Source organism: Lissotriton helveticus, assembly GCF_964261635.1.
Source record: "Lissotriton helveticus chromosome 1_1 unlocalized genomic scaffold, aLisHel1.1 SUPER_1_unloc_2, whole genome shotgun sequence".
NCBI classification, from domain to species: domain Eukaryota; kingdom Metazoa; phylum Chordata; class Amphibia; order Caudata; family Salamandridae; genus Lissotriton; species Lissotriton helveticus.
Window position 1 is genome coordinate 5,020,254 of NW_027611659.1, and position 18,309 is coordinate 5,038,562.

At 45.0% G+C, this 18,309-nt stretch overlaps 1 protein-coding gene across 5 annotated transcripts in view; it reads right to left on the reverse strand.

The window, feature by feature from the left end:
• Positions 1 to 1,554: 1,554 nt before the first annotated feature.
• Positions 1,555 to 18,309, reverse strand: part of LOC144805731 (lymphocyte antigen 6E-like) — a 154,000-nt gene continuing 137,245 nt past the window's right edge. For all 5 annotated transcript variants that reach the window (XR_013605588.1, XR_013605587.1, XR_013605589.1 and 2 more), the window contains one exon: positions 1,555 to 2,041. The gene's annotated coding sequence lies outside the window, so the exon portion shown is untranslated. The remainder of the gene's footprint in view (positions 2,042 to 18,309) is intronic.

Sequence of the window (18,309 nt, forward strand, 5' to 3'; positions counted from 1 at the left end):
CGAGCAAAGAGAGGACATCATCCACTATATGCATGATGGCCATCTCAGTGCTGTGCCCAGCGCGGAAGCCCGGTTTCAGGGATGATAGTATGCTGAGGATGACAGCATCATTGAAGGGTGTGAATTGGTCCCAAGAGCATTGTTTTTTATGGAGGGATAGCACGAGGTACGAGGGGGCAGGTGATGAGAATTCAGGCGAGGGTGAAAATTTGATTACAGCCGATTTGAGGTTCAATTCAATCTTATTCACCTTTTCGAGGAAGATGTCAGCAACAGCATCACAGCTAGGCTGATGGCAGGAGATGGGAGGAGATTGGCTGCAAGTGTTATTAGATTGAGACTTAATCAACTCGAAGAGTCTTTTTGGGCAATTTCTGACTTTATCCAGTTGGGATTTGAAGACGGTTGCTTTTGCAGTTCTGATAAGATTATTGTATATGCTCTTTTTTAGTCTAAGAGTTTTTCGTAGGTCCGTGGATGGAGCTGTTCTCCAGACTCATTCTGTTAGTCTAATGCTGCGTCTGTCTGAATTTAGGCTGTCATTGAACCAGGGTATGGGCTTTCTTTTTAGTTGAAGGGGGGCTGTTGCATTTAGGGCAGAGAGCATGGCGTTGTTATAGTGATCAGTGAGGTCGTGAACGTTAGCCATGTTAACAGGGGACAGTAGGGAGGTAGTGCAGTGCGATATGAGCTCATTGATGTTGGTATTATGGAGGAATCTTTTCCAATGTTTTTTCCAAAATCTTAGGGTAACTATTAAAAAATATAGTCATGATTTAAATCAAATTAATTTAAAATAACTTAATAAAAGTCAGAATTTGAGCTATGGTTACTTTATGGAGTAGGATAGGGTTTTAGTTTAAACCCAATTGCATTAGATTTAAACTAATTTAGGTTCATGGCTAGTAGTCGAGATAGGTGAAGTATTATTAATTAATATAATTTAATTAATTGCGGGCTAGGGCTTGGGTTATTCATAGGGGGAATTTAAGGTAAAATATTTAATTATATATAAATGAATTATTGGCTGCTGATTGGCTGTTAGAACATAGTATTAGTGTTTGAATAGCCATGATAAAATTGTTTAAAAAAAGATTAAGGTTCTAACAATTGGGAGTCAATCCATTAATTAACAAAAATAACAATATTAATTAACATTAATACATATAAAAGAAAGGTTAAACTAGTTGTGGGGACTTGTTAGTAGTAATATACACTTCAAAATGTATGGGGGATTTAGCATATGACATTCAGAAGGAGCAGAAGATCTAGAGGAAAACATGAGGGTATGCAAGGGGATGAGTGGTTAGAGATAGATTGATAAAAAAAGTTTCTTTTGTATCCACTCTTGCTCCATGGGGTGCAAGGATCAGCAGAGTTAATCAAAGTTAGGGGGTTCACTTGGATGAAAACTATCCTGGCTGTATAATCCCACTGACAAGAATCTATCTTACTGATGTATCACTTTGTCCAGCTAGTGTACATTCTTATCCCCTTCTTTACTTTTCCTCTTGGATTTGTTGAGTAGGATGACATTCACAGACTATACTGGGAAAGAGAAGAATTAGTGAGCATTGATTATAAATGTATTCAAAACTCAAAGGGAGACCATTGTTATGCTATTGCAGAGTTGAATGAGGTGTTCATGGTTCTTGTTTATTTCTTTATATGGTGGGACAACGTCTGTATTCATGGCTATTGAATCACACGGCAAGAACATATATATGAAATCTCCTTTTAAAGTGTATTGATCAGTAGTACGACTATATTCCTTTGCATTTCAATTTAATGAGAGTAAACCTATGTTTTTCTTTATTCATTGACTAATCGTGACCACGGTGGGGCTGACTTTTTTGATCTCTGAGTGTAAGTATGTGCCAGAAAGGCTCAGTCTTAATTCATTAAAATAGGATCAAAGAAAAAGATTCCACATTAACATTTGCTGCGGCGTTTCAACTCTTCTATCTTCATTGAAGACATTGTATGTAGCTGTAGAATAGCACCGCCTCACACCGCCTCACACCGCCTCACACCTGCACAGCTAGAAAGAAAGCAAGAGACAGAAATGATGGCTCACTTATATTGAATTGCAAAAAGACCCTGGTGTGGAGGACCCCACCGAGATAAAACAACTTCAGAGCATGATTCCCCAGCGCATCATTGATGTGCTGGCCAATCAAAAAGGCTTACTCTCTATTTGAGGGTGTAGGATCAGTGTACTTCACGAATACAATTAAAAGATAAAGAAATCACCCAAGGCTATATAGATCAAAATGGTCAAGAGAGCACAATCCTATAATGAAAGTATAAACAAGACTAGTACAATATGAAGTCTGAACAGCTGTATATTCAAGTAAAGTCAACAAATCCTCATAATATGCAGGACAAATAGATGAGTTGAGTTCATGTTTTGTATCATCTTTTCTTTTATTGGATCTTAAAGGTCATTTCCCAAATGATAAAACGACAGCCAGCCGACACGTGTTTCGTCCGTACTAAGAATGAGTACATGGACTTTTTCAAGGCTGTAAAGACATGATGGGATAATATATACATGAGAATACAAAAAATGTTAAAACTTTTATATTTACAATGTAAGTCAACTCATAAAAAAAGAGACAGAGCCTAAAACAATACAACCTGAGTAAACATGAAATCCTGGGTGTACCTAATATAAAATCTAAGTGCAAAAGAATGAAAGAAGAAGCCACAGGAGGAAGTGCAATGATTAATTAATATATATGAAGAGAGAGAAAAAGACAGATTTTTTTATTTTATTATTTTTTAGAAAAAATTCCTACTAAAGTCAGATATCCAAGTCACCGAAAAGTGAAACACCCAGAGTGAAAATCCAGGGCCCTGAGTAAGAGTAAACATGATAGCCAGTGATTAGACGATGTGGAATAAAATAGTGCCACCACCAAGATGAAACAGTTATCCAAAATATAAAACTGCCCCAAATGTAGAAGTAAATAACAGCATATATATTGTCATGTCCCATGAACGATGATCAATAATTGGATTACCTAAGTGCATAAGAAAAAATTATGTATTTCTATGTATTTGAAAATGTTATATCTGAAATAAGAATAAAAACGGCATATGTATCAATGAATGGAAACTGCAGAGTATAGAAAACAACCATAGCCCATAAAGTAATGATCTCATTCTTAGTACGGACGAAACACGTGTCGGCTGGCTGTCGTTTTATCATTTGGGAAATGACCTTTAAGATCCAATAAAAGAAAAGTTGATACAAAACATGAACTCAACTCATCTATTTGTCCTGCATATTATGAGGATTTGTTGACTTTACTTGAATATACAGCTGTTCAGACTTCATATTGTACTAGTCTTGTTTATACTTTCATTATAGGATTGTGCTCTCTTGACCATTTTGATCTATATGTTTTTGTCATTCCTTCTGGCTTGATAAATTGTGTTCCTTCTTGGTAGTGGAGGATAGTGGTCCTTGTAGCACTCCGTCTTGTGTTATCAAGAAACATTTTATTGATTATCCATTACTATTCCTAACTTTACTAGCTTTTATTGGATGTGCGGTCTTTTCCCAAAAATTTTTGGAAACACCACTACCGTTCTTTGTTTTCATCACCCAAGGCTATATAAGCAGTACATTGTTATAAATAGAAACCACATATAATATAAATTGAAATATGGGTAATGAAATAATGTTCAAGCATTCCACAATAATACTCAGTGGGGAAAAACTTTTAAATAAAGATAGTGCAGTCAATGATATTTTCCAGATTCCAGTGGCATCAATGTGGGGGTCAGTGTAGACAATATTATTTTATAATACCTCCTCATTGAACATTCAAAGGTGCTCATGTTTCAGATACGACTGACGTCAAAGTCCATCAGTCTCAGGGCCAGTTAGAAAGGTTACCATTTGACATTTGATCAGGCTCCTTGGAGGTGAGTGAATCTCTTTTTCTGATACCCATTTGACTAAAAGACTTGACAAGCCCTCCTCTGAAATTCAAAAGAAGTTGCTATGATCTTTAATTGCCACCTTGCATTGGGTGACCAGTAATGTCATTGAATTTAATATCTCACAAATAGAAATTAGGGTGCTGGGTAACAAATGTCCTTGATTCAGTTTGGTAGACTAATCCAAACCGGCCTCATTTTCTGGTTAGGTAAGGTTCTCAACATGGCCACTCAGATGATTCAGTAGTGTCCTCTTGTTATTTCCAAATTCGGATCTTGAAGAAGATGTTTCCATTGTTCTTGACCTTCAAAGTGTTGGCGCAGTTTCCTCTTACTGTATTTTATTGTGCAGCACTGTTTTGAGTTATCCTGCACTCTCTTGTATATTGTGGCTGTTCTCACTTCCCCTTAGTCCGCCTTTTTATTTTTTTTGCCGTATTCCAGCTGCTGCGCCCCATGCAGCCTGCCCCCCTTGCTCGCCCATTTGCTCTCGCTCCCCGCCTCCCAGCTGCTCATCCCTCCAACCTTCCCTTATTATGGTGGGTGCACCACTGGCATGCAGAAGACACGCCAAAGGCAAGTCCATCTGCGCCTGTCCGTGCCTGGACCGTGCCCAGCGCCAGACCCCCTGGTCCCGCGAACACCACGAAACCCGCCGCTGCTACAACACCAGCACCCTCCACGCACTCAACACCGGCCGATCACACACCAGATTCCTGGCAAACCAAAGCAGACTCATGGATCCTTCTCCTGCTGGAACTGCCACTACACCAGCCCCCAAACCAGCACCACGGCCACCGGGGTAGGTCGCAACAGCCTCCGATGCATTCTGCTCAACACCCGGTCTGCCCACAAACACGCCATCGAACTTTGGGAGCTTCTCGACTCCACCTCCCTATACCTGGCCTTCCTGACAGAGACCTGGATGAACCCCTCCTTGGCACCCAACATTGCCATGGCTATCCCTGACGGCTACAAGATCACCCGCAGGGACTGCACCAATGGAACAGGAGGAGGAATCACCATCGTCCACAGAAACACCCTTAGAATCTTGACCAGCACCGACGACACGCTTATCACCGCTGAACAACTACACTTCCAGATCCACACCGACCCCAACACCACCCTCAGAGGAATCCTCATCTACAGACCACCCGGCCCGACCGCAGTTCAGTGACTCCATTGCTGACTTCGTCAGCACACACGCCCTTGCGTCGACGGACTACATCCTCCTCAGAGACCTGAACTTCCACCTCGAGAACACCAACGACAGGAACTCCACCACCCTGCTCAACAACCTCGACAACCTCAGACTCAAAACAGCTCATCACTACTCCCACCCACTCTGCTGGCCTTATGCTTGACCCCATCTTCTCAGCCAGCAACCACGTCACCTTCAGCCACACCATTGAACTCCCATGGACCGACCACTGCTGCGCTTCACCTTTGAGAAGCGTGCCACTGCACACAACGGGTCCCCCACCACAGCTAAAGCAAAGTCACCAAAGACCAGCTATTCACCACCGTCGCCCGAAACCCACAAACGGAAACTAATGACACCGACTTTGCCGCCCTCAACCTCAGGCAATGGATCAACGACTGCACCAACATTCTCACCCGATCAAGAAGCCCTCGAACTGACAGAAAAGCCATCTGGTTCACGGCTGACCCCCAGGCATCCAAGCACCCCTGCCGTAGGCACCACAAGCAGACACCAGGCAGCAACACAGCTTACAAGAGCGCCATCCGCAGACACCACCAACTCATCAGTGCCACCAAGAGGACCTCCTTCAAAAGAGCGCATTGACAAAAACGCACACAACAGCAAAGAGCTCTCCAACATAGTGAAGGAACTCTCCAACGCCAGCTCCAACTCCAATGACATCCCGCCTTCACAAGACATATGTGACTCCCTAGCCACCTTCTTCAACTGCAAGATCGCAGACATCCACAACAGCTTCAGAAACCAGGCCCCCATAACAGACACAGACACCTCAGACTCACCGCCCCCCAGCCACATCAACATCGACCCCCTGCTCTCCTCAACCCACGTCAATGACGAAGACAGCATCAAAATCATGAACACCATCCACTCCGGTTCACCATCCGACCCCTTCCCACACCACATCTTCAACAAAGCAAGCTCCACCATTGCACCCCATCTCCGCAAGATCATCAACAACTTCTTCAAGACTGCTACCTTCCCGGAGAGCTGAAAGCACCCTGAGATCAACGCCTACTCAAGAAACCCAAAGCTCACCTCAGGGACCTCAAGAACTTCTGGCCCATCTCCTTCCTCCCGTTCCCGGCGAAAGTCATTGAGAAGATCGTCAACAGGCAACTTACCTCCTTTCCATAAAAGAACAACATCCTGGACCCGTCCCAATCCAGATTCCACAAAAACCATAGTACCGAAACAGCCCTCATCGCCGCAACTCTCCACATCAGGGCCATGATGGACAACGGAGAAACTGTGGCCCTCCTCCTCCTGGACCTCTTGGCCACCTTTGACACCGTCTGCAACCACACCCTCTGCACATGCCTCCACAATGCAGGGTTCCATAACAAAGCACTGGACTGGAACACCTCCTTCCTCACCGGCAGAACCCAGAGTGTACGCCTCGCCCCATTCTGCTCCAAATACACCAAGATCATCTGCGGCGTACCACAAGGATCGTTCCTCAGCCTGACACTCTTCAACATTTACATGCACCTCTCGCCAACATCGCCAGATCACACAACCTCAAAATTGTCTCATTTGCAGAAGACACCCAGCTGATCCTCTCCCTCATAAAGGCCCCCACCACCACCAAGTCCAACATCCACGAAGTTATGAAGGCCATCGCTGAATGGATGACTTTCAGCTGCCTGAAACTGAACTCGGACAAGATAGAGGGCTTCATCATCGGATCCACTCCCTCTGCCTGGGACGACTCCTGGTGGCTGACCGCACTGGGAGCTGCACCAATGCTCAATAACCACGCACGCAACCTGGGAGTCATCCTGGACTCCGCGTTGTCAATGACCCAGCAAGTGAACACCGTCTCCTCCTCCTGCTTCAACACCCTCTGCATGCTCCGCAAGATCTACAGAACGAGCCCCACCGGTACCAGAAGGACGGTCACCCAGGCCCTCATCACCAGCAGAATGGACTACCGCAATGCTCTCTAAGCAGGAACATCAGCCAAACTCCAGAAACCACTACAACGCATACAGAATAGCTCCGCATACCTCATCCTCTACATCCCCCACCACAGCCACATCACAGCCCACCTAAAAGACCTACACTGGCTCCCCATCAACAAGAGGATCAACTTCAAGCGCCTCTCCCACACTCACAAAGCTCTCCACAACACCAGACCTGTGTACCTCAATGAATAACTCACCTTTTACACCCCGAACCACCAGCCTCGCTCCGCTGACCTCACCCTTGCCATCATCCCCTGCATCGGTCGAACCACTGCCGGAGGCAGATTGTTCTCCCACCTCGCCGCAAAAACGTGGAACACCCTCCCCATCCCTCTACGACAGACCCAGGACCTGCTGGCCTTCAGGAGACTCCTCAAGACCTGGCTGTTGGAGCAGTCGCAGCTCCCCTGCCCCCTCCCCCCCCAGCGCCTTGAGACACTCACGGGTGAGTTGTGCACTCCAAAAATGTACTGATTGATTGATTAATGATATTATTTCAACAGTTTACTTTCCAAATGCCTGTTATATCAGAGTTCTGAAATCGGCAAGTGTAAACTTTAAGGAGTCCAGAATATGACAGTTCTGCTTGTAATCAACTTTAGGAAAAATAGAGGGGGTTCTGAGGTTCAGCACAAGCTACCCTGGTTGTCAGACTCCTGGCAGATTCAATACAAAGTGCTCTATTTTGCCGACATAGATGGGATTGGCCACCCTTTGATTCAACTCATGCCTTCCCTGGACCGGAAACAAGCTTCCGAGGACCGGTTTCTGGCTTGGCGGTTCGGGCTGGACTGTTCCCATGAGGCACAGGGTCAGACTGATTTGCATATAGCGATGTTAGAACTGGGGTGGCAGAGTGGGCTAAAGAACGGTGATGGATTAAACCAGGATCTTTTGACTGGGTGTGAGTGTTTGATTGATTCAGATGCTCCGTCCATCACCACCCCCTTTGTACCGCTTTGTTCGCCATAATTTGGCAGGGTATGCTCAGACGTGAGTCCCTTGCTCACTTTGCCACTGGATTCAAGCAAGCCGGGCTGAAGATTGCTGAAATGCCAGAAACCGGTCCTCAGAAGCTTGTTTCCGGTCCAGGGAAGGCATGGCTTGGCGGTTCGAGCTGGACTGTTCCCACGAGGCACAGGGTCAGACTGATTTGCATATAGCCATGTCTGAACTGGGGTGGCAGAGTGGGCTAAAGAACGGTGATGGATTAAACCCAGATCTTTTGACTGGGTGTGAGTGTTTGATTGGTTCAGATGCTCTGTCCATCACCACCCCCTTTTGTACCACCCTGAGCAAGAAGGCAGGCGTCTCTTCCAGTCAGAACTGGAGTTCGGTTTTTCTTGTATTGAAGGAAAATTGGAAAAAAAATGTAAAAGTATTTAGTTCTCAAACATATTAGCATCATTCATTTCTCATGCTTTGGATGTAAAATCTCAAAGGTACATAAGAATTAAAAGTAAATGATCTATCTGCCACATTTCTAAATATGTAAAAATACCTACTTAATGAGGAGCTCCTATTGTGAGGACTTTTTCAAAATGTTTAAATGTGCCTACATTTAAACTAGAAAGGCTTGTTAGTCATGTATGAGCACAATGTGGTACACAATAAGAGAATGGAAATGATCGGTAGCCTTGGTAAGACTAACTTGGGAAGATCATAGAATATCTATTCAGGGTCATGTTTATCAAAAACTATCGCAGCGCAGCAAGTCACCTCGCTGTGCTGCATTACAGCGAAAAGATAATAATGTGTAATATTAATCCAATTATGGTGAATTCCAACCTTTCCCCAGCACCGGAGCACAATGGGCTGTCTAGCACCAACTCTGGGAACCGTTGCGCCATGGTGCAAGAGTGCCTGAGTCACATGCAGGATTGTGTTTTTACAGGAAGGGGAAACTTCCTGCACAAAAACAATCCCCTGAGGCGCACACAGAAAGAGGAAGTAACGTGAAAGATGAAGTAACAATGAGAAAGACGCCTCCCCTGGGAAGGTGTAGCATTTTGGCACATTCCCAGGTCTACCTGTAAGGCTAAACCTGGGAGGGCATCATAATCCATGGAACGCCTCCCTGGGGCAGAGTAACGCAACGCAGCAATTTGCGCTGTGTTGTATTACTCTGGATTTATTAGGCCACGCAGGTCCACAGAAATTGTCCTTTCCGGCTTCACAAGTCACCTTTTGGGTCTGCATCATGCATGCGCCACATTGCGTGGTGCAAAAGCGATGTAACCCCTACGTAAACATAGCCCTAACTTCTTACAACTTCCCTGCTCTGATAGGAGGCAGTTCATCTTATAATCCCCAGCAGAGCTGAGGTAAGTATCCAACATGCTATCCATGCAACTGCACACACACTACAGCATAATAAAGGGTCCTTTTGATGTGGTATTCTCTGTGAAATGGCTCATGTGCCCACATTTTACTAGACTATAAATTTTTTGTTGAGTCCAAAATAATGTTTTTAAAACCCATTGTTATGATTCTTCTCACAGATGTGTTTCCCGTAAGTACTGTATGCACCAGCTTTTAAAGAATTTAATTTACCCTATAATGTGCCTTTTAATTTTGATTATATGCCATCCAGTGCTCTATACAATTTTATGTGTTTTGTTCATGATTTCGTAAAGTTGATGTGACATATCTTTGTCCAGGGGAGGTGCCCGGGGTTCGGCGGGCCTGGGGGTGTAGTCTATTTCCAATCTCCCTTATAGGCTCTACCCATTGGAATAATATACAGTATAGTTTTTGCATAGGACTGAGGTCAGTATGCCTCTATTGAGTATATTAAACTTAATTACTTTGTGTGCCAGCTAACGCAGACGTCACTAGAAACTTCTCGAATAAATAAGAAGGGAGCAGTTTCTGACAACCGCATAAACATGACAACTTTGTTTCCCTAAGGATCAGGACAGTTCTCAAAATCATGGAAACAATAGATAACAATTTTAATCAGTCAATAGAGCATGCTTAGTTTCTTCAGAATTACACAGAACTAGATAGACGGGCTTTTCAATAGAAGGATTCATTGCACAGTCTTATTTGTCGTGCAAGAGATATGAGCTGTTACAATCGCAAGACAGTATGTGAAATATAATACGTACAGCGTAAGCAATAAGACTAAATAATGCTGCAATAGCATTGTCTTTTAGCTATAACATATATTCATGTAAACATACATAAATAACACAGGCTAAATTGTGAATAGTTGTCGGGTGCTTCTAAATAGTTCTACCACATTGTACCTAAACTAAGTGTAGTACGAATTAAGAAGTAGGTGCTGTGTGTTATAGTAGGGTATGCTATAGTTTGTATATGCCAAGTGTCCCTCTAGGTTCTAGTCAGCTCCATACCTTAGAATGGGAGAGGTGGGAATCTCTTTCTGGATCTCAATCACTACCAACCCTCGAAGGGAGTCAGGACACTGGAAGCTGGATTCTCTGCGAGCAGGGAGGACAGCGTCTGGTCAGTGCGTCAGACAGGGACTCAAATTCCTTCCGAACTTGCAGTGGCGAGCCGTATCGAGCTGTGTAGCCGAGCCCTGGTTTGCCATGGTAAGTGAAGGTATATTCATACTTGGATGGTGCCTAGGAATGCTAGCATTGACGTAAAGTCGGGCAGAGGAAGACGTCATGAATGAACCCCTAAGGAATAGTTGTTCATGCATAATAAATGAGTTCTTGGAGAAATCAATAATCCAAGCAGGAAAAGTCTCAATGGCTTAAGGGTCTGGTTTCCAAGAACTCGTTGTGACGTGGGATGGACGGATGTAGGTGACCATGCCTGTATTTGGATAGCATGGCTGATGCCTCAATAGGGACTGGGATACTATGCCTAAATAAGGGCAATGTGAGTTGTGCTTATATAGGGACAACTGGTCGTCTCACTGTCACACTTAGACCAGCGCCCAGACAGTCTTCTGCACTGCCTCCAGAAGATCCATCACTGGATGTGCGAATCTTCGCTCAAGCTCAATGGGTCCAAAACAGAGGTCATGCTGATGGGCAAGAAATGGACAACTATTCCACCATCTGTTTGGCCCGACTCCTTGGGTGAGGTGCCCACCCCCAAGAAAGAACTTAAGAGCCTGGGGGTCTGGCTTGAACCAGACCTAACCATGAAAACCCAGGCTACTAAAACAGCCGGTACCTGCTTTGGACTCATGCGGTCCGTCCGCAAGATTCTTCCCCTACTCCCCCCTCCTTCCAGGAAATTACTGATTCAAGGACTAGTTCTTGCCGGACTGGATTACAGTAATGCTGTCTATTTGGGAGCCCCCGAATCCACCCTGGGTAAGCTGCAATGAACCCAAAATGCAGCTGCTCGGATGTTGCTTGGTCTCCCCTCCAGATCTTCCGGAAGACCTGCCCTCAAAGCACTCCATTGGTTGCCAGTACGAGAGAGGATCGAGTTCAAGGCTATGTGCATTGCCCACAGGCTCCTAAATGGACAAGGCCCTTCCATCTTGGAAGAAATGGTTACCCCGTACAAGGCCCTGAGGTCCCTTCGGTCGGACAATGAACGACTGGCGAATGTTCCCAAGTTTAGGAGGGCACGTACCGGAGGCCGTCGTTTCTCTGTAAAGGCAGCCTCTCGTTGGAACCAGCTTCCCCGCAGCCTGCGATTGGAACCCTGCTATCTTCGCTTTCGCAAACAACTTAAAACGCTGCTTTTCCCCAAGTAAAGAGTTCCGCTCCTCCTTTCCCCCCTCTTAGCCAACTTACAGTTTTATAGCGCGGGGATGCCCTCGGGTCACCAGGCGCTCTATAAATCCTTAAATAAATAAATAAATAAATGATCTGGGAAACCTATGTACGGGTATCTAAATCGAAACACAAAAGGGGTGGTGGCGATGGGTGTTGTGATCCTCTTGGGTGTCCGAGCTGCATAATCAGTAGCTCCATGGCATCTGTTGTTCTTCAGGTGTGACTTTGGGCCGTGGTTCGCTTTCATGGTGCAGGTTGGCATCCGACTTTACACCAGGTAAGAGCAGGTGTTAAATCACTGCTGCTAATGCGCCTCATCGCCTGTTTTGTGATCTTATCGCCGATCTGGCTGGTCGCTGTTGTTGCTGCTTTTTGCACTGGCACGTCTACTCTGCATCTCATTTGCATTAGTTGCCAGGGTCATTTGTAGCGATGTGTTTTGCAGCTGGCAAACTGGTGATATCGGTTTTTAGCACCAGCTTGTGAATAGGGCGATACATTTTTCACCACTTTGCTTCGATACATTACTGATAACTCAGGGATAAGTCCTTGAGAATATGCCCCACACTGTTCTCTCAGAATAAAGTAGCAATGGGAAGAAATTTATAGAAATCAGACTGACATGGTTGGACTGCTTATTATTTTCACTATATTCATAATCCTGGTTACATTGCTGTGTTTATCTGCCTAATACCCGCATCTCATTCATTCTATGCAAGACTACAATTGTTTTAAGAAATGTTTTGAACACTTGTATCTTCTTATGTTTACCAAGGTAAGCATTTAGTAAGTTCCCAAAATCACCTGCCACCCCCGGAAGGCTAGGGGCTCAGGTGAGTTAAAGGGCCGACAGTCTCTGATAGTGTAAATGGACTCAGTCCCCACATTCCAAAGTTCTGTCATCCTACTTTTGTTAGTGGGAACGGTATAACACACCGCCTAGACCCAACACAGTACCTACCTGGACCTGCACTCCAGCCAGTCAAGGCCGTTTTTAACTCAGCTCTTCAATGGAGGCTCCCCACCTCCCTGGTGATGCTCTCTCTCCTCCTCTGGCTTCTTTCTCTTCTGGGCCTTTGCCCTCCTCTTAATCGCTTATCGCTTACTTCTCCCTTTTGTGCCATATCTATTTCATTTCATCCTTTGTGCCAGTTTCATACTCCTCTGGCTCACTCTCCATGCCTTTCCTTTGCCATTTCCACCTGTTTTGCCACTTTTATACTCCTATGTCCGACTTGTGTGCATTCTCTCACCTGTGTTTATCTTTTCTGCCTCTTTCATACTCATCTCTCACCCTTTTTAATGATTTTCCTCCTCTGTTCTTACTCACAGTGTGACACATTTCTATCGCCTCTTCGCACAATTTAGCTTTTTTCCAGCTCCCACCACTGTGCTCATGTTCTACCTTCTTGCCATTTCTCCCACCAGTTTGCCTGCCTAGTGTTCCTGCTACCCCTCTCCCTTGTTGCGCCTCTTTCCACCTCCCCCATTCCTTACCTGCTCTTCTGATGTGATTCCTACCCACTTTCAGTATCAGCTAGCCCTACATAACACTCCCTGTCCTTGTCCTCTCCAAGTACTTAACATAGGCAAAGGCAAGCCTGCCCGCACTCATCTGCCCGTAGCCCAAACCCAGTGCCACAAACCCTGGTACGTTCAGCTGCAACCTCTACATTGCAGAGTTCCTCTTCTCACTCAACAGAGATACAACTCCAACTGCTGCACCACACCCCATGGTAGGACCTGTCATATTCGCACACTGTCCATAAATTGTTCTTTTTGCATTTGTCACCCCAGTGGGACGGTTATGCTCAGACATGAGTCCCGTGCTCTCCATGCCACTGAAGTCAAAGTATCCTGGCTGATGAGGGCTGAAAGCCGAAACCGGTCCTAGGATGCTTGTTTCCAGTCCAGGGAGGTCCTGGCCTTGCAGTTCGGGCTGGACTGTTCCCATTGGGCCCAGGGTCAAGGCTGATTTGCATATAGCTGGGTCTAAACTGGAATGACCTGGTGAGCAAAACAATTATAGATTTAGGCTCAGATCTCTGTACTGGGGTGAATGTATGACATTGTTCTGCATTCTGTCCATCAATTGTTCTTTTTGCATTTGACACCCCGAGTGGAACGGGTATGCCCAGGCATGAGTCCCGTGCTCTCCGTGCCACTGGAGTCGAGCTATCCTGGCTGATGAGGGCTGAAAGCCAGAAACTGGTCCTAGGATGCTTGTTTCCAGTCCAGGGAGAAACTGGCCTGGCAGTTCGAGCTAGACTGTTTCCATTAGGCACAGGGTCAAGACTGATTTGCATATGGCTGGGTCCAAACTGAAATTACACGGTGAGCAAAAAAACAATGGATTTAGGCCCAGATGTCTGTACTGGGGTGAATGTATGACATTGTTCTGCATTCTGTCCATCAATTGCTCTTTTTGCATTTGTCACCCCGAGTGGGACGGGTATGCTCGGACGTGAGTCCTGTGCTCTCCATGCCACTGAAGTCAAGCTATCCAGGCTGATGAGGTCTGAAAGCCAGAAACTGGTCCTAGGATGCTTGTTTGCAGTCCAGGGAGGACCTGGCCAGGCAGTTCAAGCTAGACTGTTTCCATTAGGCACAGGGTCAAGACTGATTTGTATATGACTGGGTCCAAACTGGAATGGCATGGTGAGCAAAAAAACTATGGATTTAGGCCCAGATCTCTGTAGTGGGGTGAATGTATGACATTGATCTGCATTCTGTCCATCAATTTTTCTTTTTGCACTTCACCTGCAGCAGCACACCTTAATGCATCACCCATGCACCAGCAATGTCACCTCTCACTAGGGATAATGCCACATAACACACCAAACCAATATTAAAACAAAAATTCACAACCATGTTCTCAGTACCCGCTCGTGCAGCAAAATTACTTCGGAGATGTCGGATCTCCTCAGAAAGAAGGCTCTGGACCTCCTCTTCCTTAGAGGAACCTGGCTCAGGCCTGCATCAGCCCCTGACACCAGCGTGGTTATCCCAATTGGCTCCAAGAGGGCATGTCAGGACCGCCCTCACAAGCCAGGAGATAGACTCACAATCATCCAGAACGATATCATCAAATGCTACACGTCCATCGACATCAACACCTAAGGAACACATGCACGTCATACTACAAATGGACGTCAGCTTCACCCTGAAATACACCCTCACATATTGGCCAATAGGACCATGAAGCAGCTTCTGCAACATCATCACTGACTTCATCGCTCCCTTCATCATCTACTCCAAAGACTTCATGCTGCTCTGCAACCTCAATTTCCACCTCAAGGAGCCAATAGATCCCCGCTCCACTTCCCTCCTTGAAAGACCAACAGTAAAATAGTGGTCTTGACCAGCTCATCACAGACCTTACACACATCGCAGGACATACTCTAGATCTGATCCTCGCTACCAGTGACAGGATCATGTACAACTCTGCCTTACGGCTCACATGGACCTGCCACTTAATTATCTATATTATCTCAATCACCACCCTACAAGTAAACACACCCCCAACCTATCCAGCTGGAACTGGAGGAAAGTACCTGGGGCAGACTGGTTCAACATCCTCAAAACAGACCAACCACCAACAATCCCGTACAAGGACATCACCAATTTCATTACATGGATCACAAAGTGCATGGACTCCCTCACACCCATCAAAAGCAACAGTCAAAAAAGACCCAAAAACCAAGCCAGCTGCTATACACACAAGTTCTGCAAATCAAAGAAGCTAGAAAGAAAATGGATTACCATCCACAATGTCAACACCAAAAACCAGCAACACAGCTATATTCTGATGCTTCAACCAACTTCTGAGAGATAGCCAATAAAGGGTACTAACCGAATGCATAGAGGCGAGGTCCAACAAATGCAAGGAGATCTTCTCTATAGTCAAAGAATTCACCATCCCGAGGCAACAGCTAACACCTTCACCCTATCACAGGAACTTTGAAGCACCTTATCGAACTTTGCACAGCAAAATAGGAAGGGCTCAACTCAGCGAATCAGGAATCCGCGGGTCAAATAATCAATAAAGTGCCTCATTGCTTGGGAAACCACACTAGATTTAATGTAACAGACCACAGACACATCATGATGGCTAGAAGAATTTCCTGGATAGGGACCTCAAGGAAGAGCTTTGAGGGAGATCACGTTATCATCACTGTTAGATACCCTGCTCTAGAACATGACTTCCTGAAATACTCAGCCCACTCCAATATTCTTCAATCGAATAATAAATTATTACCACTGGGCTTTTTTATAGACTTTGGCACAATAATACATGCACGGAGCATTTCATTGCCCAATGGGGTTATCTTTGGGTTCCTGGTTGATTGAATGCATTTTTTAACCTCTTTGCCCCTCTGGCAGACCTCAATGATTTGGATTGATTTCCAGCTGATGATACTAGTCGTCTTATGAATGAATCCCCCACAAACTCCCCCTTACAGGTTCTGGCAGATGACGAAGCTCTCTCAAACTCTAATGCAGAGCCCCTATTTGCGGGCTTCCTTCTGAAGTCACTATACCCCAACCAGAAAATGTGATTACCACTCATCCAATCCGCACTAAAGACAACAGAAAAACGTACCCTTTTCTCATGGAATGTGGACAGGTTATCAGCAAAATTTGCTGATGCAAGGTGGATCTCGTTTATTAGGTCTTTTAATATAATTTGCCTCCAGGAGACCTGGGAGATTGAGAACAATTTTTTCATTGGAGGTTTTACAACTTTCTCTCTCAGCGGCGAGCTCTAGAGCGGGCAGAGCGAGAGGTGGTCTGATTATCTTTATGGCTTTTATTCTTGGAGGGGCGATGAAGCAACTGAAGTGGGATTCAAGAGTGCTCTAGGGCTTTAAATTAGTCGTGGGAAGATCGCTCCGCTTGACCATAGTACATTTTTATAATGCCAAAAGGGGAAGGCTTTGGACATCAAGTCTATCAGATCTGAGAGGGGCATTAGAGACTTTGCAGGGAGAGGGCCTGTGTGTTGATATCTGTCATCCATGTTATCTGTCATCCATGTCATGGTTCATTACAATCGCACCAAAGTGCCCAATCCTGTTAGATAAAGAAGGTATTCCGTAGGGTCTGAAGTGAATAGCTTTTTACACGGCCACAATTTAGTGTTCGATTATAAGTAGGGGGGTTGACCCAGTTAACGTTACGGGGACCTGGGTTGGCTATGCAGTGAAGAAAGAGGGGTCCCAGTAACAGTGGAAAATGTAAACACAACCATGTAAAATAATCAAAGAAACATAACTTGAATCCACACTGTTTTACTTCACAATGGGAATACGCATTTAAATATGCAATTAGTATATACAATAACAATCGGTAATTTACATGGTGCCCCAAAAGCGGGAGGGGAGGGAAGTGGTGGTGGTTGTGGGGAGATGGTGAAGGAAGAAGTGAGATTTCAAAATAGACAGTAAAATCAACAATTGTCAATCATTTAGTAATGTTACAAACACTGTACATTGAAATGAGACAAAAAAGTTCATGGGTTATTCAAAAGAAGCCATACTCCAAAAAGTTCAATTAATGAGAGTAGTAGGGAGTGGAGTTGGCGATGGAAGGTAGACGTATGTCGACGTTTCGACCCTTTCGAAGGTGCAGACATCAATGTTTGTCTTGCCAGAGGGTCTTCATAAGGACAGGAGGGGCACACACCCTATTTGGTATATAAATATATTTGGTAAGTACGGGACATTAGCCCCTGTAAGTGAATAAGTAAGCAAAAGCACATCACCCCAAACAAGAAGGGGTAGAGATCAAGGCACTCATTCAAGTCCTATGGGATATATTGCGACTATGAATACACTGAATTACAAGCATGTCAGTTGAATTGAAGATTGGTTAGTAATTGGCGTGAGGAGACAAGCCGTAGCGAACACGGTGGGCGGGTACGCACCACTTCTTACCAGTGATACCGCGTGGGTTGCGGGTGTAACGTGGTCTGAATGACCACACAGGTAGGTAAATGGTATATAAATAATGACCAAATGGGTTCAGTGGAATGAAAGTGATTGTTAAAAAATAGAATAAATAAAAATAAATAATAATTGGAGTGAACCACTGAATGGCTGACACTACCTAGGTGGATGGTAATACTAGTAAAGGCAAAACTCACCGTGTGAGCAACAATAGATGTCAGGGCGTTAGTGGTAGGGGTCCAGGTGAACCGTAGACAGGTAAGGTAAAATCTACAAAAATATACAAAAATAGAATGCAGAGTTGTTTACGTTAGCCGAGGGGAAGGCGGGTCTAATGAGCAAGCCGGAGGGATATAGACTCACCAGATTGCCGTGATGAAAGAACGTCCGGCTGGGGAACAGTCCGTGACGGTTTAGGATATATCCACAATAATTGAATCTAAACAATAAATAGAAGTGGCACATGTTGGGACAAACTTAAGCGGCTGATGAGTGCAGACACGGGCACG